We start from the raw sequence: 24,069 nt of genomic DNA, 5'->3' as shown, positions 1-24,069 counted from the left end.
ATATGACCCTAAGAACACCATCTCTACAGTCAAGCATGGAGATGGAAACATTATGCTTTGGGGCTGTTTCTCTGCTAACGGTACAGGCTGACTTTGACACATTGAGGGGCTAATGGACAGGGCCATGTATTGTAAACCTTCTTCCCTCAGCCAGAACACTGAAGATGGATTGTGGATGGGTCTTCCAGAATGACAATGACCCAAAACATACCACCAAGGCAAAAAAGGAGTGGTTCAAGAAGAAGCACATTAAGTTCATGGAGTCGCCTAGCCAGTCTCCAGACCTTAATCCTACAGAAAATATATGGAGGGAACTGAAACTTTGAGTTGCCAAGGGACAGCCAAGGAACCTTAGGGATTTAGAGAAGATCTGTAAAGAAGAGTGGACCAAGGAGAAGAATGTCGCACACCCGAGTGCGATGGGACAGCCAGTGGAAGGAGGAGGGGGACCATCAGCTCTAAAGCCTGCTGCTTCCCCGCAGCAGGGCTAAATTAATATTATTATTACAGACGGGGGGCACAGTCACAGATGGGGGGGCATATTTCCTGTGTGAGTGCACTTTCTGCTGGAGTGTGAAGCAGCAGTTGAACACAGCCCCCTGACCATGTCCTCTCTGCTTTTTCACAGGTTAATGCTACTGTCTCATCTCCAGCTTAAACTGTCTCCCTGCAACGCACTGACTTTCTGCAAAATTAGGGTAATTGCTACTGTCTCATCTCCACCTTAAACTGTCTCCCTGCAAAGCACTGACTTTCTGCAAAACTTGGGATAATTAGTCTATATCTTTTTGTCTGTTTTTGGTGATTGAGTCTCACCTCCTTTTGCCTTTCTGTGATCAGAGAATCACATGGTCTGGTTTTGACCATCTCCCTCCAAATTCATGTGATCCTTATCAGTTCCTAATTGGGGCGGAGAAGAGTTGCACATTTGATCATCTCCCTATAAATTTAGACCAGCTTATGGGGGAGGTTACAGACAGGTGGCATTTTTCCTGCCTAAGTGCATTTTCTGCTGGTGTGCGAAGCAGCAGTTGAACACAGCAGTTTAACTAAAGCAGGATAACTCAAGCAGCAAGAAGATACAACAAAGAACTAACTCCACTGCTAGCTGGATGGGCTGCAAGCAAACACCCTGGGAAACATCTACAAGTTTGATTCCCACTCCATGTACCTTTTAATATCCCCCCTGTCCTCCTTTTATATTACTATCCTTTGTTCTCAAAATCTCACCCCTCTGCTCCACCCCAAAGATTATACATATCGCCCTCACTTCTACCATCTCCCTACTACTGCTCTCATCACCCCCTGCTGATACTTTACTCACCTGCTGACCCAAACACCAGGACAGGAAGGCATGTGCACTCATATACATCCCGCTCCCATCTTACTTTCCTCACCCTTCTTCTTCTTCTCCTAACCTCTGGGGATATATCCCCAAACCCTGGTCCTCTAGTATCTTACCCCGACACCAGGCACCCTCCTTCCTCCAGAAATAGCCGCAATCCACTCAATTTAATCTCAATCCCCATACTCCTAAAAACCACCCCCCCTTTTGTATGTGCACTCTGGAATGCCCGCTCTGTCTGTAATAAGCTCACCTCTGTCCATGACCTTTTTGTCTCCCACTCCTTTAACCTATTAGCAATTACAGAGACCTGGCTTCAAGCATCAGATTCTGCTTCTCCTGCAGCACTTTCCTATGGAAGCCTTCTCTGGACTCACTCACCCAGACCCAGTGGATGGTAAGGAGGTGGAGTTGGTTCGCTTCTATCCCCACTGAGCACCTTTCATGTCTTCCATAATACTACCTCTCTATCCTTCTCTTCTTTCAAGACTCACTGCATTCGGCTGTTTTCTCCTATTTCTCTGAGCATTGCAGTTATCTACCGGCGTCCTGGACCGATGTCCCGTTTTCTCGATGACTTCTCTGCCTGGCTACCCTACTTTCTCTCCTCTGAAATACCCACTATCATTCTTGGAGATTTTAATATCCCCATTAATGTTAACAACCCAGCTACTGTACATCCCAACTCTTCAACCTAACCTCATCTTTTTGCCTTAACACAATGGAGACAGTCCTTCACTCACTCTGATGGGAATATATTAGACCTTGCTTTCTCCCATCTTTGCACTGACAAACACCCCCTTTCTTCTCTCTGATTACAATCTCATCACCTTCACAGTGTCCTCATTTTCAAACACCTATTCCTCCAAGCAGCAAACAATTACCCGCAGAAACCTTCACAACTTAAACCCTGCTCCTTTCCATGACACAATCTATGTCTATGACACAATCTCTCCCCTGTCCTGCCCTGACCTGGCCACTGCTGTCTACAACAGTTTGCTTTCATCCACACTAGACTCCCTTGCTCCTCTAACAACATGAAGCATCAGGCCCCGACCATTACAACCTTGGCAGACTGATGACACCAGAAATCTTAAATGACATAGTCATGCGCTGGAGCCATTGTGGCATAAAACCAAATCTCAGCAAGCTTTCACCCTATATAAATCTGCTTTCTTAACATACAATTCCTCCCTCCATGCTGCCAAACAAGCCTACTTTGTCACTCTTATTAATACCTTGTCATCCAGTCGTCTGTTCTCTACTTTTAACTCTCTACTTTCTCCACCTCCACCCAATACCTCACTCACTACTTACGAGATTGAAAATAATTTCAAAAACAAGATTGATGCAATTCGTAGGGCATTTCCACTGCACAGACATCTATCCCACTTAGCATACCTTATACTAATCCTCCCTCAACACTTTCCTCTTTTGACCTTGCTACTACTGAAGAGGTCACTAAAGATTTCTCAGAAGCCCATCTCACCACCTGCTCCCTGGATTTTGTCCCCTCACTATTATGGTCACCCTCTTCTTCTACCCTATGCTCCTTCACTCACATCTTCAATCTCTCTCTTTCTAATGGTTCCTTCCCCACCCCTATAAAGCATGCACAGATCACTCCCATACTTAAAAAGCCCTCACTTGACCCCACCAACCTGAACAACTTAAGACCCATCTCCCTGCTCCCATTTACCTCTAAACTCTTAGAATGCTTAGTCTTCAATCGCCTGAGCTTCTACCTCACTGGCAACAACCTTCTTGACCCTTTACAGTCTGGACTTCGCTCACTCCACTCCACTGAAACTACCCTACTAAAACTCACTAATGATTTACTAAATGCTAAAACCAATGACCACTACTCTATACTCTTACTACTTGACCTCTCTGTGGCTTTTGATACTGTTGATCATCCCCTTCTCCTCAAAAAACTCCACTCTCTTGGCCTCCGAGACTCTGCTTTCTCCTGGTTCTCCTCCTACCTATCACAGCGCCTATAACTCTGTCATCTCCTCTCTACTTCCTCTTTCTGTAGGGGTCCCTCAAGGTTCTGTCCTTGGACCCCTTCTCTTCTCCATCTACACCTCCTCCCGTGGTCACGTGATAAACTTCCATGGCTTTAAGTACCATCTCTAAGCTGATGACACACAAATATATATTTCTACTCCTCACCTCACCCCTTCAGTCTCCTCTCGCATTACTAACTTACTAAGTGACATATGGGCATGGATGTCACTCCACTTCCTCAAACTCAATCTTTCCAAAACAAAGCTTATACTATTCCCTGCAGCCCGTGCCCCCTCCCATGACTTCTCCATCAAGATCAATATTACAACCAACAGTCCCTACCCTCATGCCAGGGTATTAGGTGTACCCCTAGACTCCCATCTGTCCTTTCAGCCCCAAATGCAATCACTATCCAAATTTTGTAGACTTCACCTCTGCAACATCTCCAAGATACGCTCATTCTTAACCTATGAAACCACTAAGCAACTTATTCACTCCCTTGTTATCTCTGGCCTTGACTATTGTAACTCCCTCCTCATTGGCCTACCTAATCACAGGCTATCCCCTTTTCAGTCTATCATGAATGCTGCTGCAAGACTCATCCACCTTACTAACCGTTCTGTATCTGCCACCCCTCTCTGCCAATCCCTCCACTAGCTTCTTATTGCTCAACGAATAAAATTCAAAACATTAGCAATAACATATAAAGCCATTTTGTAACTCTGCCCCCATTTACATCACCAATCTTGTCTCCAAATATCACCCAAATCGTCCTCTCCACTCCTCCCACAACCTCCTGCTTTCTAGCTCCCTTGTTTCTTCCTCCCATGCTCATCTTCAGGACTTCTCCAGAGCCTCCCCCATCCTCTGGAACTCTCTATCCCAATCTATCTGTCTATCGCCTACTCTGCCCACTTTTAGGCGATCTCTTCAGGGAATCCTATCCTGCCTTCAGCTAATAATGGAATCTTCTATTCCTTCTATCAGTTCACCCCCCCACCAGTTATTTCCTTTTGTACCACCAGCCTCTCCCTCTTAGATTGTAAGCTCCAAGGAGCAGGGCCAAACTAACCCACTTGTATTAAACTATATTGTTGCTGTATTGTCTCCCTTTATATGGTAAAGCACTGAGCAAACTGTTGGCACTATATAAATCCTGTATAATTATAATAATAATACAGCCAGGTGGGAGAAGTGTTGTTCTTGGAGGATGTACCCGTACATCCTTCTGTTTGTGTGACTCGTGCATGCCCCCTGAGGTGCGCAGTGGTGCGATCTGTGAGATAAGGTGCCTTTCAGAAATTACCTTGTGGTGTTGTATTTTCAAAATGTGGTTATTTTGTGGGTGTTGAATCTGTCTTGGGACTTCAGGATTTCAAAAGATATGATAGGTATTCTAGAAATTAGGCATGTAGCATATGCTCCTTGGAAGCCTAAAGGTGCTTCTTGGATGTTAGGCCAGACCCACACCACAAGTTCAATACACCAGAATTCCACTTCACTGTCTTCATCTGGGTATATCAATCCTCCTTTCCAAGCCCTCAAGTAGCCTGTGTCAGCTCAGCAGGTGCCAACACTTTGGATACATTTTCAGAAGCTGAAGGGAGCCTATGCCATGGAACTACTCTACAGATGAATAGAATGAATTAAAAAAAACCTTCTCTACCATTGCTAGGGACAAAGCAGAGTTTGTGTCTACAAAATAAATATTTTAATAATGATGCTGGACTCAGTGGCTGGTGCTTATATAGTTTCCAATACTGGAAAATAATTAGGAGGCACCTTAACCAGTTGCCGCCCAGCTGCCATCCCTCCGGGAATATGCCATATGGCGTCCTTCCCAGAATGCGCATTACACAAGCTTGCATGGCTGCACTGTGGCGAGATCTGTCACCTGCTGCGTACCTCGGACACGGCCGATGACAGATCTGTGTACCGGCCCCGTTAACAGTACCATGTGACCTACTGTGACCAATCACAGCAGGTCACATGACAGTTGTATACAATGGATGGCTTTCTTTCATGCCATCCATTGTATACAAGTGTGTCCAGCTGTGAATGGTCACAGCGATCACATACACAGGCTGGGCCAATCACAGCCCATCTCTGTCATGTGCTTAGCAGTGGTCGATCACAGCTAATCACTACAAAAAAAACCCCAGAATTAATCGAATCAAATCAAATTGTGTAAAAAAAAAATACTGATCACTTCCCCAAAGTAGTACAATGTTACTATGGTAACATTATACTACTTTGGTCATGTGCAATATGAAAAATAAATCTTAAAAAAAGAGAAAAAATCTAATAAGAAATTTAAAAACACTCCCACCAGTCAGTGTCCCTGATCACTGCCACACCAGTTATATGACGATGCTGTACTGCACTGGTGACAGTATGTACAAAAACAATTGTGAAAATTTTTTCTTTAATTTCTTCATTTTCCAAAAAATTATGACAAAAAATTATAAAAATTACAACTTCAAAAAACTCACCACACCTCTTATGAATTACGCTGGACTGTCTACTTTGCAAAAAGGGGTCATTTGGGGGATATCTGTACTGTTCTGATATTTATGGGCCTCAAGAAATTAGATTGGCTGTCAGTACTTCAGGATTGATCAATTTTCAGATCTATACCATAGTTTTTGAACGCTATAACTTTCCTACAGACTAAATAATAAATACTGATTTGGGTTATTTTCACCAAAGAAATGTAGCAGAATAAATCTTTGCCTAAATTTTTGAAGAATAATTATTTATTTGCAAATTTTTATAACAGAAACAAAGAAAAACTTGTTTTTTTTTAAGTTTTGGTCTTTTTTTGTTAATTTAGCAAAAAATAAAAACCCCAGCAGTGATTAAATACCACCAAAAGAAAGTTCTAGTTGTGTGAACAAAATTATACAAATTGACCTGGGCAGGAAGGGGTAAAAGTGCCCAGTATTGAAGTGGTTAAAAGGCCTAAGAAAAAAAATAAGCTGATCAAAGTGCGCCTCCATCCAGGTGCGTGGGGATATTTTTGCTTTACATGGTATAGCATTATACTGTATATTGTAGTTTTGCACCCCTGCCCCATATTTGTTATTTTATTGGACAAAATAGGGTCTAGGACAGCAATGGGCAAAATACAGCCCGGCGGACCTTTTAATCCGGCCCGCGGAGCGTGATGTGAGGCTGTCAGGATGTGTGTAGGCGAGGCAGCGTGACGAACGTGAGGGGAGCTAGGCTCCTCTCACAGTCCGCCCTGAAGACCGGAACGGCGCGGGAACACGGCGAGAGGAACGCGCGGAGCAAAGGTAAGTAAATTGACACAGGGGGGACTTACTATAGAGGGGATGAATTACTATATGGGGGATGAATTACTATGGGGGATGAATTACTATGGGGGATGAATTACTATATGGGGGATGAATTACTATGGGGGATGAATTACTATGGGGGATGAATTACTATATGGAGGATGAATTACTATGGGGGATGAATTACTATATGGGGGATGAATTACTATGGGGGATGAATTACTATGGGGGGTGAATTACTATATGGGGGATGAATTACTATGGGGGATGAATTACTATATGGGGGATGAATTACTATGGGGGATGAATTACTATATGGGGGATGAATTACTATGGGGGATGAATTACTATATGGGGGATGAATTACTATATGGGGGATGAATTACTATGGGGGATGAATTACTATATGGGGGATGAATTACTATGGGGGATGAATTACTATATGGGGGATGAATTACTATATGGGGGATGAATTGCTATGGGGGATGAATTACTATGGGGGATGAATTACTATATGGGGGATTAATTACTATGCTTACTATGGGGGAATATTACTCTACTTACTATGGATGACACATACACATCATTCATCTACTCTTGGTCCGGCCCCCGGGTCCAATATATGGGGGATGAATTACTATATGGAGGATGAATTACTATGGGGGATGAATTACTATATGGGGGATGAATTACTATGGGGGATGAATTACTATGGGGGGTGAATTACTATGGGGGATGAATTACTATATGGGGGATGAATTACTATGGGGGATGAATTACTATATGGGGGATGAATTACTATGGGGGATGAATTACTATATGGGGGATGAATTACTATGGGGGATGAATTACTATATGGGGGATGAATTACTATGGGGGATGAATTACTATGGGGGGTGAATTACTATGGGGGATGAATTACTATATGGGGGATGAATTACTATGGGGGATGAATTACTATATGGGGGATGAATTACTATGGGGGATGAATTACTATATGGGGGATGAATTACTATGGGGGATGAATTACTATATGGGGGATGAATTACTATATGGGGGATGAATTACTATGGGGGATGAATTACTATATGGGGGATGAATTACTATGGGGGATGAATTACTATATGGGGGATGAATTACTATATGGGGGATGAATTACTATATGGGGGATGAATTACTATGGGGGATGAATTACTATGGGGGATGAATTACTATATGGGGGATTAATTACTATGCTTACTATGGGGGAATATTACTCTACTTACTATGGATGACACATACACATCATTCATCTACTCTTGGTCCGGCCCCCGGGTCCAATATATGAACCCATTGCGGCCCTCAAGTCAAAAAGTTTGCCCACCCCTGGTCTAGGATAAGCAGTGGTGTTCAGTGGTTACTTATCTAATCACATTTCCCAAACTGCTGCTCTGCCTTTTGCTCTGCTGAAGCAGAAGCTATACTGTGACTGTTGGCAGGACCAGGGGTGGACTGACAACTCATGGGGCCCCCAGGCAATAGGGGATCATGGGGCCCCTGTGTTCTTGCCCAAACTCAAAAAAGCCTATGAAAAAGGTACCAGGGGCATCTCATGGGGCCCCCTACTGACCCCGGGCCCTTGGGCAGTGCCCAAGTTTCCAAATGGTCAGTCTGCCCCTGGGCAGGACACCACTTCACTAGACAGTGTGACATACTTACAGCTCCGGGTGCTAGAGTGCAGATAATTGCAGCACTTGGCACCCCACTGTCAATCTGTACAGTGTCTTAGACCCTATGGGACAGCCTGCCAATTGCAGACACTGCAAGACCAAAATCCTGGGACTTTCCTAAAGGATTTGAAACACTTGGCAGCTATTCAGAACAGACCCACCAACTCTGTACCAGAAAGCTGCAAAGACCCCTGCCAGCACAAGGGCTATTGCAAACATCTTTTTATTTTTTAATCTACCTCAGTTACAATTTACAAAATTATTGTAATATATGTAATATTGTAATTGTAATAAGTGTTCATAAATAAAATTCTCTTCCGTAAAACATAATTTTTACTATGACTTTACTATGCTACAGACTTCAGTCAGATGGCCCAGAAAGTAGGGACTGTGGAAGCAGACAGATGGAACTCTGTGTCATTAAGCTGACCAGCGACTGCATTGTAAACACCGCATGTTCAGTGCTTTGACATAACTTGCACATTGTACATTGGAGGTGAAAGGGGATTGCCAGGAGGCAGTTGCCATGTACAGGCATCATTAACAGGATTTCACATTGTGTGGCCATTCTCCAGGTTGCTGACAGCAGTGGTACCAGCGCAAGGCTGAGTGCAAAGTAGCAGTAGTAGTGCTCAATGTCCTGGATACTGAATGATAGCCTGCAGGACATGGACACAGTGAGACACTGTGCACAATCTGAACTGATCCAAGGAATATCCGATTGCCTCTCCGGGGATCAGGAAGGAATTTTTTTGCCCTGCAGGAGCAAATTGGATCATACTTTGCTGGGTTTTTTTGCCTTCCTCTGGATCAACTGTGGGTATAGGATTATAACTTTTTTTTTTTTTTTAATAGTTGAACTGGATGGACTTTTGTCTTTTTTCAGCCAGACTAACTATGTAACTGTCCCACAGGATCCAGGGCACTTGGCAGCTATGCCCTTGTTGCTGTCAGATATGCTAGGAGAATTTTTGGTTGTGTTGTAGCATAACCACACACACCTTGTTCCACCACTGCATGTTTTTATTTTAATAATATCCATATCTTATTTTCACTTCCTCATCATCCGTTATATACACTGCTCAAAAAATATTAAAGGAACACTTTTTAATCAGAGTATAGCATCAAGTCAATTAAACTCCTGGGATATTGATCTGGTCACTTAAGTAGCAGAGGGGGTTGCTAAGACGTTTCAGCTGCTTTGGTGTTAATGAAATTAACAACAGGCCCACTAGAGACGACCCCCAAAACAGGAATAGTTTTACAGGTGGAGGCCACTGACATTTTTTCCCTACTGATCTTTCCTGATTGTTTTTCACAAGTTTCGCATTTGGCTAGGGTCAGTGTCATTACTGGTAACATGAAGTGATACCTGGACCCTACCGAGGTTGCACAGGCAGTCCAACTCCTTAAGGATTGCTCATTAATATGTGCCATTGCCAGAACATTTGCTGTGTCTCCCAGCACAGTCTCAAGAACATAGATTCCAGGAGACATGCATTTACTCTCGGAGAGCTGGACAGGGTCGTAGAAGGTCCTTAACCCATCAGCAGGACCGGTATCTGCTCCTTTGTGCAAAGAGGAACAGGATGAGCACAGCCTGAGCCCTACAAACTGACCTCCAGCAGGCCACTGGTGTGAATGTCTCTGACCAAACAATCAGAAATAGACTTCATGAGGGTGGCCACTATTGGTAGCATGGGGCGATACCGGGACTCTACAGAGGTTGCACAGGCAGTTCAACTCCTCCAGGATGGCACATCAATATGTCCCATTGCCAGAAGGTTTGCTGTGTCTCCCTGACATCCTTTAGGGGGCTCTGTGCTCACTGCCCCACACCATAGAGCTCGATTGGCATTTGCCATTGAACACCAGAATTGGTAGGTCCGCCACTGACACCCTGTGCTTTTCACAGATGTGAGCAGGTTCACCCTGAGCACATGTGACAGAGGTGAAAGGGTCTGGAGAAGCTGTGGGGAATGTTATGTTGCCTGTAACATCGTTCAGCATGACCGATTTGGTGGTGGGTCAGTGATGGTCTGGGGAGGCATATCCATGGAGGGACGCACAGACCTCTACAGGTTAGACAATGTCACCCTAACTGCCATTAGGTATTGGAATGAAATCCTTGGACCCATTGTCAGACCCTACACTGGTACAGTGGGTCCTGGGTTCCTCCTGGTGCACAACAATGCCCGGCCTCATGTGGCGAGAGTATGTAGGTAGTTCCTGGAGGATGAAGGAATTGATGCCATTGAATGGTCCCTATGCTCGCCTGACAAATCCAATAGATCACCTCTGGAATATCATGTTTCGGTCCATCCGACGCTGCAAGGTTGCACCTCAGTCTGTCCCGGAGCTCAGTGATGCTCTGGTCCAGATCTGGGAGGAAATACCCCAGGACACCATCTGTCGTCTCATTAGTAGCATGCCTGATGTTGTCAGACATGCATACAAGCACGTGGGGGCCATACAAACTACTGAGTACCATTTTGAGTTGTTGCAATGAAATTTCAGCAAAATGGACTAGCCTGCTGCATAATTTTTTTCACTTTGATTTTAATGCTGTCTTTGAATTCTGTCCTCTGCAGGTTGATAATTTTCATTTCCATCAAACGATGGGGCTTCCTTACATTCCTAACACATTATCCAGTCCATATCAGTATAGATATCCAGCATGATATTTTTCCCCATTGAGATCTGATGTGTTTTCAAAGTGTTCCTTTAAATTTTTTTGAGCAGTGTATATACTTTCTTATTTCGGTGCAATTTAAAAAAAGAAAGTACTTGGATGTACAGCAGTTCACTTATAAATGTAGCATATTTGTTAGTTTGTCAGAATGGAGTTTTAAATAAGATATAAAACTAGTCAATACAATTTCATACAATCTTTAAAATATTAATATTATTTTGAAATTTTCAATATTCTTAAAACTGCAGATTTTAATAAAAAATACCTGTTGGTCCTGTCATAAATGTCCTTGTTCAGGTACTTTCTGCTATGGGGTGACAAGGCTTCATCCCTGTATCCCAACTGCTCTCCTATTCCCATTCCAACACTCATTGTTTTGCCGTTGTCACCATGAGGAAGCCCACTGTACGCAATGACATGTAACCACCATTGGAGTGCATGTAAGTAGACAGGAAGAAGCTGCAAAGAGGCTGGAGAAAAACCATCAGCACTGAGATGCAAAAAATATGAAAAAAGGTATATAAAAGTACTAAAAACAATGCCAATTTTTGATGATACACAATGTTTTAACCAAGTCAATGTTATCCAGTTACATAGTTAAATATACTTTATGTATAGGTTGTCAAAATAGTATTTCTCCATGGTTAAAGCAGAGTTCTGGCCTCCCACCCTCCCCCCCCCAAAGAAAAAAATTATAAGTCAGCAACTACAAATACTGCAGCTGCTGACTTTTAATATTAGGGCATTTACCCGTCCAGGGATCCAGCGGTGTCCTCACCCCGAGCTGATTCTTCATTTGACTGTTGGGTGCTGGTGCCGCCATCTTGGCTAAGTGAAACCAGCAGCGAAGCCTAGCGGCTTCATAGCCGGTTTCCTACTGCACATGCACAAAGCGCTCTGCACTTTATGAATGGACCGCAGTCCTCTGGGACCTGTGAAGTGTCCCAGAGAGCTGGGGAGGGTGAACTGAAGTGGGAGCAGGTACCTGTCAAAACCAGGTCCCCGCTCTCTGCCAAGAGGTGCCAAATGTGTGCCAGCAGAGGGGGGGGGAGGAGGCAGGAAAGCGGAGCTTCCACTTATGCTTTAATTATTTGGCAATGTCAAAATTAGTGTAAAAACTAAAATCCTACTCTGATTTGATTCAGTCTGATTTTGCTTCACGTGAACGATTTTCTTTAAGTTATTAACACTATGTAGCCTACATATAGAAATATTTCTGTGTATCATTATTATTTTAAACTAGTAGAGGAATACCTTATTTGATGCTCCCATAGGTTTCCTTCACACTGTATGACCAGTCCCAGAAAGCTGCTATTCTTCGCCATGTTTGGTTGGATTTAGGGACCACGCTGGACTGGTTCAGTTGTTCTTATTTAGTATTTGGTGGTTCTGCAGATGAATGGTGATGTTTAGCTCCCTTTGGGGGTGTGGGCTGTTTGTAGTTCTCAATAAACTACCACCGTGCTGTGGAGCGCCGTGTTAGGGAATTGATTCTTCCTGTCAGTATATCCTGTAAGGGCAAGCAGATATACTGACGGTATGCATGAGACCTGCATGGCACCAGCGATCTGTTGGTGCAATGGTTTACAGGCTGGTGCAATGGTTTACAGGCTCCTGTAGCACAAAATAACAAGTGCACATTTTTTTACCTGCAAAAAAGTGCATTTATTATTTTCTTTTAGCAAAAGGTCAACTTATCCTTAAAATTTCTCACTGTGAAAATCCTCCATTACTTTCCGTCCCCCTTTTGACCGCTGTTTTCATTTCAATGGGGATATATCCAGGGGCATATTTACCACAAGGCAAACAAGGGATTTGTCTAGGGCAGCATTTTTCAGGGGGGCAGAAGAATTTTTCAGGGGGCAGTGCTGCCCCCGAAAGAAGGGATGGAAGAAGGGACACATGCAGCATGGGAAGCAGGTGGGATTTGAGAGAGACTGCAGGCTGCTTGATGGTGTATGCAGAGTTGGACTCTTGTTCCTGGGGATGTCTGGAGCTGTGAGGGTGTCTTCTCTCTCACTAGGGTGGTGGGGGGTTGGCAGTGTATGGGGGGTGGTGGTAGTGGGGAGCTCACTTGGGTGTGGGGGGGCTGGTGCTGGGGCGTTGTTCGTCAATGTCATGCTTTCTTCATGGGGAGGGGGGGGGGGGGTGTTGGACACTGTCAGGGTCTCCGTGGGGGTGGGAGCCAATTTTTGGGTTGCCTAGGGCAGCATGAAACCTAAATACACCACTCGATATATCACCTCACTCCCTGTCCTGTCTCCATGCTACTAATATATGTTATTGCTGTTAATGTTGAGGGGATATCTCAGCAACAGGGATGCAGAAATGAATTAATAAATGCCCATGATATAAAAATTGGCTAGAGTCAGGCTATAAATTATACATGTTTTCACACAGAAATTTACTAAAGGGGTACTTTTTTGCTAGCCCAGTGAAGTTCTATTGCTTTCAAAGACCCAGGGAGTTATCAGGAAAATAAAAAAATAAACACATTTCCCCTGAAGCTGCCTGCATGTGTAGAACAAGCTTGCTGGGTGAACATAAACATGTGAAGACAATAGTCTCATATTCATGATCACCTGTTGCTGAAAAAGTATATAGCTTACAACACATTTCAAAGTCTTTACTCCAGACATACTGATATTTACACTTATTTAAATAGCATTTAACATAAAAAAAATTGGTATACATAGACACGTACTTATGTAGCTTTATTAAAATTAAATAAGTACTTATCTTGAAACAACACTATCTCTCATACTCATTTCAAATGAAATATAAATGAGAAAAGTTTGCTAGCACAAATGCATTGTTTTGCATTTAAATAGTTATTGTACACATCTTAGAGTAACATAGAAAGGAGAGTATAAAATGTAAACTGAGAACTGGAAATCTGTGCATTTAATTACAGTCCAGGGGGCTTTTTAGAATAGGGACCTTTTATAATATTGTCTAACCATATTAACATATAGTTAGTCAGTATAGATACTGTATGTAGACTTAGAACCCAACTATAGGCACCTTTTGTATTTGTTTATGTTTTTTTTTAATCTTTTTATCCTAGCAGATATAAAAAAAACAACTGGCTGAAAAATGTACCCCCTCTCAGCTGCTGTCGCTTGTAGTACCATATTGGTCTTCTAGCTGTCCTCAGTTTTCAGATTTATTTTGGGATTCTGGATTTCAGTGGAACTGAGGACTTCTTGTGAGTACAGGGCACCATGAATCTGCCCCTTGAGGGGGCTTCATCATGGCAACCAGCACTTTTAGTGAAATGATGCAGAGAGTGGAAATGGCATCATTATGTCAGAGCCAGTCTCTGCATCACTGAGGACCGCCCACAGCTGAGAGATGTTTCAGAGAGGCATAGGGCCATAGTGTTGATTTACTAAAACTGGAGAGTGCAAAATCTGGTGTCTAGAAACCAATCAGCTTCTGGATTTTTTTTTATCAAAGCTTGAATGAACAAGCTAAAGTTTGAAGCTGATTGGCTACCATGCACACCTGCATCAGATTTTGCACTCTTAACCCTCATATGTATCATGTGACTGGTATGAAAACCTATGAAAAAGATAAGTATAAATTTAGATGGGATGGGGAAGCCAGATGTCTGGGAAACTTTGAACAACTGGATAAAATGCAACACACACACACACCACACACACACACGCACTAAGTGATGTCAAAATACAGGTTAGAACTATAACTTACCTGTATTTCTAACTATTGCAATGCCTTGTGATGTACAGTATTTGCCACATAGCAATAAAACATGACATTAACTTTACTGAAAAGTAAAATAATATTTTGACTGTATAAAAAAAACTTGCTGCAAAATCCTTTTATAGTATGGTGGTGGTCAATCTTGATCGGTTCTGAAGCACGCATAAAGATCTGAAAAACAATGGGACAGGAAATAATTTTGTTCAAATACAAATTTGTACTGCTTCTAAGAGCAGGTGTATCAGTATAGACAAATATACTGTGAAATATTAAAAGTTTATTCTTATTGCATGAGAACAGAGAACACCGTGATGGAATGGTAACTGGCCCTCAGAGGACAATTAGGTCCCTACAAAATGCAGTATGGATATGCTTTCTACTTTCCTACATGGATACTTTGAAAAATAATCCCTTCTGTGAGCACCAAGTGTCATTTTTCTTTGCTCCCTTCCTCTGATATCTGAATAATTCTCTTCTGACAAGTTTTCCTGACACGGAGAGATTCACATCCGCTCTCCTCCCTTCTTGTTGCTAGCTCATATGATGTCCTCCCAGGATTGTGCCTCTACCACACACAAATCAGTGTCCTGGGCAACTGCCAGTACCATGTAATTACTGTGACCAATCACAGCAGATCATACGGCTATTGTACACAACGAATGGCTTCCATTCATAGCCTTTCAGTGTGTACTATTGTGCTGATCTCTGTGATTGGTCACAGTAATCAAATAGTACAGACAGGGCCAATCAGAGATTATCTGTACCATGTGATTAATATTATTGTGATGTGATAGCTATTGCCAATCACAGCTTCACAATAGTAAATGGATTACATACATAAAAAATGATTGCCTATAACAATGATTATCACTGTTATGAGCAATCATAATGTGTTAAAAAAAATCCTGATTACCACAGCAGAGTAGTACAGTGTCACTGTGGTAACATTGTATTACTCTGGTCACAGTATGTTAAAAAATAAAAAAAAATAGAAGAAAATTTTCATAAAAGAGAAAAAATATTTTTTAAAAAATTTAAAAATTATTTATTTATTTTTTCATATTGTCACCAGTCAGTGTCCCTGATCACTGCTAGTTAAATTTCTTCATTTTCCCAAAATTTGTGTCAACACATTACAACTTCAAGGAACTAACCATGCTTCTTACTAAATACCTTGGACTGTCCACTTTCCAGAAAGGGGTCAATTGGGAGGTATTTGCACTCCCCTTGCATTTTTGGGTCAGAAATTAGATCAGTACATCAGGATTGATTGATTTTCAAATATATATACCATAGTTTGTGGACTCTATAACCTTCCTACAGACTAAATAGTATTATTTGGGTTATTTTTACCAAAGGAATGTAGCAGTATACATTTTGGCCTAAATTTATAAAGAAATATTATTTATTTGCAACATTTTATAACAGAAACAAAGAAAAACACTTTTTAAAAAGACAAATCGGTCTTTTTTATTTTTTTATAGAAAAAATACGCAGTGGTGATTAAATACCACCAAAAAAGCTCTATTTATGTGAAAAAATAACATTTTTATTTGGGTACAGTGTCGCATCACTGAGTAATTGTCATTCAAAGTGTGACAGCACTGAAAGCTGAAAATTGGCCTGGGCAGGAAGAGAGTGAAAGTGTTCAGTATTTCACAAGTTCCCCCAAATACTGGCTTCCCCCTACTACATAGCACCCCTATTAATTCACAAAACAAAAATGTCACCTAGAAATAAGAACACCCAAACATTTGATAAGTCCTTCATCAAATAAACAAAAAGGATTACTGCACTTGGTGTATCAATATACCAGACAGCAGCACACAAAAACATTCAATTGCAGTATATAAACCAAACAAATAACAATACAGTGGAACTGATTTACTAATACTGGAGAGTGCAAAATCTGGTGCAGCAGTGCATAATAGCCAATCAGCTTCTAACTTTAGCTTGTTCAATTAATATATATATATAGATATTATATATATATATATATATATATATATATATATATACACACACACACACAGTATATATATATAGTACATTGCAAATAGAAATTATAATATTTCTAAAAAATAATTTATATACCATCATACCATCCACACATACAATGCCTACAACCTCCAGCCAATGAAAGCTAATACAAACCACCTCTGTAATTTGTTTAATTCCACATAAACAGATTTCAGGAAGGGAGGGCAGCCAATGGGTATAGGATTATACACATTTTGCTGCCTGCCTACCTGCCATTTCCACTGGTCATATAATTTTCCTCCTCATTTTATAATTATTGCTTGACTCCTCCTCCATGCCAGCACCACATCCTTCCTTCTCTCTCTATGCTGATTAACAGAAAGAAGAGGAGGGGGAGGAGGCGGAAAAAGGGCATGTTAGCAGTCTCTTCCGAAGAAATGTCTGCAATGTGCCTTGGAAGAGGAGGAGATAAAGAACACATTGGTCTTCCATAAAATAAAGTGGTCGCTATGCTTTTTTCAGTTAGAGTAGGAGGAAAATGGTGCATTAGCAGCACTTTGAAAGCAATGGCTGCTATGTGACCTTGGAAATGTCTTTTGTTGCCAACTTGTCTCAGTGCGGTGTTGCTCCTATCAAGCTCCGTGGTTCAGAGCAGGGGCAGATTGACAACTCATGGGGCCCCCGGGCAATAGGGGATCATGGGGCCCCTGTGTCCTTGCCCAAACTCAAAAAAGCCTATGAAAAAGGTACCAGGGGCATCTCATGGGGCCCCCTACTGACCCCGGGCCCTCGGACAGTGCCCGAGTTTCCAAATGGTCAGTCCACCCCTGGTTCAGAGTGATGTATTTCCTCATGCATGTGGTACCCAAATAGCTGTTCCTTTTAGAATGGTTGTTACACTGCAGACAGAGGTTGTAGACAACAACTGTGCTTTTGTTTAAAAAAAGGCTCATATTATAGAGTTCTTTTTATTGCTACTATTTTAAAAATATTTAAGGTAGGGGTGCTCAACCTTTTGAAAAACGAGGACCACTTAAGTAATTTGGTAACAGATTGTGGGCCAAAATGAACTATGGGGTTTTACCACCCCCCAAACTCACATGTAAATGAACCCTTATTGTCCTGATCCCCCTATAAGGTTGCTTTCATACTGATGTGCTGCAGTTTACCCGCACCGTAGTTGCAGCTCAGAGCAACTGTGGCTTTCCTGCAGGTTAGCTGCACTGAGCCTTAGGCTTCCATTACATCTTGCAGGTGTGGTACACTTTCTGAAAACACACCAAACCTGCAGGTTATAATAAAAAGTCTATGGCTCAGTGCAGCTAACCTGCAACAATGGCGCAGGTGCACTGTGCTGCAGCTGAAGATCAGTGCAAAAGCAGTAAAATAACCCTTTTTTTTATAAGTGCAATATGCCCATTGCAAAAGTGCAGTGTATGTGATGTTTAATACACTGACCAGGGGTGGACTGACCATTTGGACACTTGGGCACTGCCCGAGGGCCCGGGGTCAGTAGGGGGCCCCATGAGATGCCCCTGGTACCTTTTTCATAGGCTTTTTTGAGCTTGGGCAAGGACACAGGAGCCCCATGATCCCCTATTGCCCGGGGGCCCCATGAGTTGTCAGTCCGCCCCTGACACTGACTGATTCCTCTTCCAGATTCTGTTGACGTCACTCTCCAAGCTGCTAGAAAGATTCCAGGCAAAGTGTACTTGGTATCGCTTCATCTGAGAAAGGAGCTGGTGCTACAGAGGAAGCATCGGCTAATGCGGCTCTGGTTTCCTGCACAGCTGCCTGCTTCCTCCGCTGCTGGTTCCTGCTCCATGCACTCTGATGCCCTGGGATGGTGGATTGGCAATCGTGATTTGAGCTCCAAGAGCATGGGCATGCACTTCCATGGGTTGAGGTAGTGGACCACATCAGAGGGCTCTGTGGGCCATGGGTTGAGCACCCCTAATTTAGGGATACAGGGATGTGATATTTACTCTGTTTTGAAATTGTATTAAAATTTCAGGAGTATACAATCTGATACTGCCAGAAGTACTGCCAATTTGTATGAAGTTGAGGGGTTTAACATAATATACTCTCCTATAGCTTTTAGATCTGTTATGACTGCTATTTTCACCGATCGATTTAGGCCTATTACTGCTGAATAAAAAAATCAGGTGTCACAGTGCAATCAACCTAAAAATTATGTATTCTTTCAAATTGTGATAAATCAGATTGGGGTGCTGATGCTGTATTTAAGCCAAGCGATAGTGTAAATTTAAAAATATAAATAAAACATTCAAAATATATGATGTCAAAATACAATATCATGAGAAATGTTCTGTATGAGGATATTTTTCATAAAGATATTCTTTTATGGTTGTGTCATTATGTCTTGTACTAGAAACTTTCTTTGACTGGACAGTTGCATTTTTTTTACATTAGAATATCTGGTACCCAATGCCTAGAGTGATATTCCTACATTCATTTCACTGTTACAAGTTAAGACCAATCAAGATTTAAAAGTTTCATGGTTCTCTGATAGACAAAATACATCTGCATATGCATGTTTAAGTAACCAGAAAAAACACAACTAGCCAGATAACAAAAAATTTTACCAATTTCTTCAAGCATGCTAATAAACTTACTTATTACTAATGCTAACTTTTTATAAGGACTTTTTAAAATTTGGAATAAAATAGAAAATATCTTCTGCCTATAATTACATAAAAATCTGCTCACAAAAATCTATAATTTTTACTTTTTTTTCAAATAATAGTACAACCAAAACTAATATGATCACACGTGCTGAACCTTAAATAATGAGACAGTACAAAATATTTAAAATGTTAGAGTATCAGGAAGCAGTGGAACTGTCTTATATATTAAATTATGCAAAAACAGGTTTTTCATCTAATTACATGTTTAATCTTAATCCTTTTTTGCAGTATTTGAGGCAAAATAGATTTATGGAAATCGAATGTTTAATATTGTAAAATATTTATCAGTCTTGATTGAGATGGCAGCAGCCTGCAGAGGCATATGTTGTAGATTTGAATTTAGACTAAGTCCCATGTAAAAATATCTTTCTGTCTTCTGATGACTATGGCAAGAGGTCAGAGTAGATGGAGGTCCTAGCTTAGCATAATGGGTTTAACATTTCCATGACATCATCAGGGATTCTGCAAGACAGTTCGAGGATCATCTGAGTGGTCATTCGGTGGGGTGTAAATATTTTATGAGGATATATGGAAGGAAGGGAAGAAGTGGTCAGAAAGGTGAAATTATAGTGCTCACTGTTCTGTGAAGACAGCCATTCTCTTCTACTAGTTAGAATTAAAATTACAGAATCCTATTTTAACATTAGCTACAATTGTAATAGTGGTGTCTATTTATTTATCTTATTAAAAATGAGCATTTTTGTCACTGAATAGCTAGACACAAATTGATATGTTTGCAATGTGATTTCTTTTTTTTATTTTTACACTTACAAATGCAGACTGTAGATTCTTTTTCAGAGCACAGAACCTGATTTATTAGGGGTATTTATAGGGCTTGCTGTTCATGGCAGCCAATTGGGTTTACACTTCACCTGCTAAAACATGTTTTCATGCGTTAGTCTTTTATTATAGAAGAAATGTATAAATACAAGTGTACCTTTGGGAAAATATGAAAATATACATTACAGTTTATGTATATACAGTATATGGTGGCAACTGTTTTACCTGTAAAAGAATTTGTAATTCTGTAGAGGCAGTCAAGTGATTTTAATCCAGTTGCTATACTGAACAGCCAGGCAGCTGACACATTCATTTCCTTGTTCAGCAATTCAGCTTACTTTGGTACCTCTTTACAGCAGTCTGCTTGTTGGGAAATGAAACTGATTTACTAAAGGAGTTGAAAATCTTCACACAACCTGTATAGTATATGGTGGCTACTGTTTTAGTTGTCAAAGAATGTGTAATTTTGTTCATCCTGTCTAGTGTTTTAAATACATTTGCCATACTGCAGTGTCAGGCATTTGACACATTTATTTCCTGGTTCAGCAATGCAAATATCTTTGGTACTTCATTACCCCCATCCTGAACATTGGAAAATGTAACTGGTTTACTAAAGGAGTAGAAATTCTTCACTCAAATTGTGTGACTATTCACTTTATTTATTCAATTTTGTGAAAAGCAAATTCTTGTTCATTCATACAATACAGTATCATGTGAAGATGCTTTTCTCAGTAGGATAATTGAAATATTCACACAAGTTTTTCATAAAAGATTCACAACTCCTTTAGTAAGTAGCCTTCAGTTATTAGGCACTTAAACTACACCAGAAAGAGTAATCTTACTAGATAAAAAATAAAATAAAGCAAAAAAATGCAGCGCTTGAGTGTATAGTAAGGAGAATTTACATATGCACAACAGAAATAGAAGGAAATACATTAGAGGTATGACATGCACCAGGTTTAACGTACATAAATTAATGTAAACAGTGGTCGGGTAAGTAATAAAGATTCATCCGACCAATCGAAGTGAATATAGTGATAGGGATGTTAGAGTCATTAGATCTAGGGGTACATCCGAGTGCCAATCAAATCCGTGACTTCTGTGATAGGCGAATAGCTGTAAAATGCACTAACCAGATAGCGCAAGCCAAAGCGCATTGGAGTATAATGACCTACTCCTGGTCACAGCCAAATGGTCATCAGCGTAGAGCCCTCAGGAACAACTGTGCACCACTCTTGCCATCTCCTACCACCAGGGGGAGTACGCCTCCTTACAGTAACACGAATTTGCCTTATATCATCTATCGCCAGTGGTGGTGTGCTTTTATATCAGGAGATCACCTTAGGGACTCAGCAATAAGACCCAAAAGAGAGAAATCTTGATAGTGTAGTATTTTTATTCAAGAGATTGGTAAAAACAGGTAGCACACTTACATAGTAATATCCAAAGAAGCTGATTCACAGAATCCAAAAAGATGGCTGACAGTCAGATGCATGGACCATGTAGGTAACAAGTGGTATGAGAGGTATCCTTATCCTAACGCGTTTCGTGGCAAGAGCACATTATCAAAGGGAATGAGATACTAGATGTGTAGGTTAAACAGAATTGCAAATCCTTTTGCAGGTAAATCAGTCAAAAGTGTACTTGGTTGTTTCCTGGTTGTTACAAATAGAGACTTGGAAACCAACTTACATAAAGTTCTCCTATATATCTCCAGACAAGTCAAAGACCTGGGGTAGTTCGAGTTCTAATAGATTCATGAATCTCTACTCATACGTTTTCATGGCTAGAAACGCACTACTTTATGGCTAGAGATAAATGAAAGGGTAAACATGAATTAAAAATTCCCCTTGGATTGCACCAATGCATAAAGCATGTATCTAGAAAAGTCTGGATTAATGAGTATGCTCTAATTTTGTTTATACTGTTCTACATAACAAAAGAAATACCTTGCCACTACATTTGCTACAGCAGTCCAAGTACACTATATATAGAAAGCATAAGATAGTTAAAGCATGAGTTTTCTTGTGTAATGTCCATGCTAAAATTACTTGTTGAACGGATTCATTGTTATTACAAAATAAAGTGAATAATGCTCTGTTCAGTTGATAATTCAGGTGACAGTTCAGGTTATAGTTAGATTTTGGCTAAATAATCAAAGTATATTTAGACATAAGGTCAAGTGCTATGGGGTTACCTTTAAATTGCAGGTCAAGGATTAAGATTAGAGGGAAGAATAGAGTTAAGTGTTAGAAATACATTAATGTGGTATTAAAGGCTGTTTTTTTAAAAAAATAACATATATGTCTTACTTACCTGATCTGTGCAATGGTTTTGCATAAACCCTGATCCTCCTCTTCTTTGGTCTCCTGTTGGTGCTACTGGCTTCTCCCTCCTGTTGAGTGCCCTCATAGAATGCATCTTGCTATGGGGGCAGCTGAGCAGGCTTGCTCTTGAGCCACTGCTCTGTCTATCAATTCAAACACATTGCGTGGCTCGGCCCCACCCCCACTCTCTCCTCATTGGTTCACTGGCTGTGATTGCCAGTAGCAGGAGCCAATGTTGCTGTCTCAGCCAAGGAGGAGGGAAAGACCCCGAAAAAGCTGTTGCTCTCCTGCACATCGCTGGATTGAGCGGGGGATCAGATAAGTATTGGGGGGGGGGGTTGCTGCACATAGAAGGTTTTTTACCTTCAAGCATAGAATGCCTGAAGGTAAAAAAAAAAACTCTGAGCCTTTACAACCACTTTAAGGGTTTATTTTTAATGTTAGATGGTTCATTTTAAGGTTCATGTTAAAGGTAAATTCCTAGTATAGGTTAAGTGTTAAAGGGTTTAAAAGATGTAAACGCTAACCAAATGACATTTAGTTTTCTAAAGCTATGCGTGTGTCATAAATAATTGACATTTTTCCTAATTTAAGTACTTTTTTTCATTAATTTTTACATCTCAGTGCCAATGATTTTCTGCAGCCCCATTGCAGCAATATACTGTCTTCACTAATGCACTCCAACAATGGCTACATGTCATGTCTCAGGGCATGTTTCATGGTGGAGACTAAAGTGGATCATGTCTGCAAAATTAGTTTAGAAATAACCACTTACAGTCTCCTGCAGAAGACTCACTACAAATCAATATTTGCAGTGCAGGCTAAAGTGTAACGTTAATTCTTAAAGTGGAACTAAAATCAAACATTGATCATACCAAGCTTCTGCTCTTGAGTTACAAACTCCAGTTAAAGCGGCGCACCACCCAAAAGGGGAAGTTCCTCTTTAAGGACTGCTCCCCCGCTCCCCATTAAGCGGGTACCCAAATTTGACAGGTACCCGCTCCCACTTCCAGTCCAATCACCTAGGCGATCAGAAATAGAAGGTGTCTTCCCTCCTTGTAGTCTTTTGGGACATGTGACAGGTCCCAGAAGACTACAGGACTATTCATGAAGAGCAGCGCTACTCGCGCATGCGCAGTGGGTACCCGGCTGTGAAGCCACAAGCAGTCACATCCGGGTGCCCACACTGATACCGATGATGCCGGCCTCCAGGAATACAGGAGGGCTGGTGAAACGGGCTGTGGGAGCACACCACGGGACCAAGGAACAGGTAAATGGTTATAATAAACAAAATGGTGCAGCGCTATTTTTACACATACCAATAATTATAAAATCAGTGGATACAGATCAATAAACATAAACGCATATACAGTTACAAAACTTACAGGTGCGTAAGATCTGCCAGGATCTTTTAGGTGATAAAAGGTGCAGAAGAAAAACATGCAGTCCAATAGGACCCAAACGCGTGACTTGAACCTGTCCCTCACTGGGAC

At 41.2% G+C, this 24,069-nt stretch overlaps 2 long non-coding RNA genes across 2 annotated transcripts in view; one reads left to right on the top strand and one right to left on the bottom strand.

Moving 5' to 3' along the window:
- Window positions 1–24,069, top strand: part of LOC149459917 (uncharacterized) — a 65,799-nt gene that overhangs the window by 9,906 nt on the left and 31,824 nt on the right. The gene's annotated exons all lie outside the window — the stretch shown is intronic.
- The window catches only part of LOC149459918 (uncharacterized), a 33,263-nt gene continuing 22,946 nt past the window's right edge, over window positions 13,753–24,069 (bottom strand). Inside the window, exon 2 of the long non-coding RNA XR_016313177.1 lies at window positions 13,753–14,952. This is a non-coding gene — a long non-coding RNA (uncharacterized LOC149459918). The remainder of the gene's footprint in view (window positions 14,953–24,069) is intronic.

This window comes from Staurois parvus, unplaced genomic scaffold (genome assembly GCF_062004578.1).
Source record: "Staurois parvus isolate SC_StPar_1 unplaced genomic scaffold, SC_StPar_1.0 ptg000243l, whole genome shotgun sequence".
Lineage (NCBI taxonomy): Eukaryota > Metazoa > Chordata > Amphibia > Anura > Ranidae > Staurois > Staurois parvus.
This window is presented reverse-complemented; position numbering and strand designations above follow the sequence as displayed.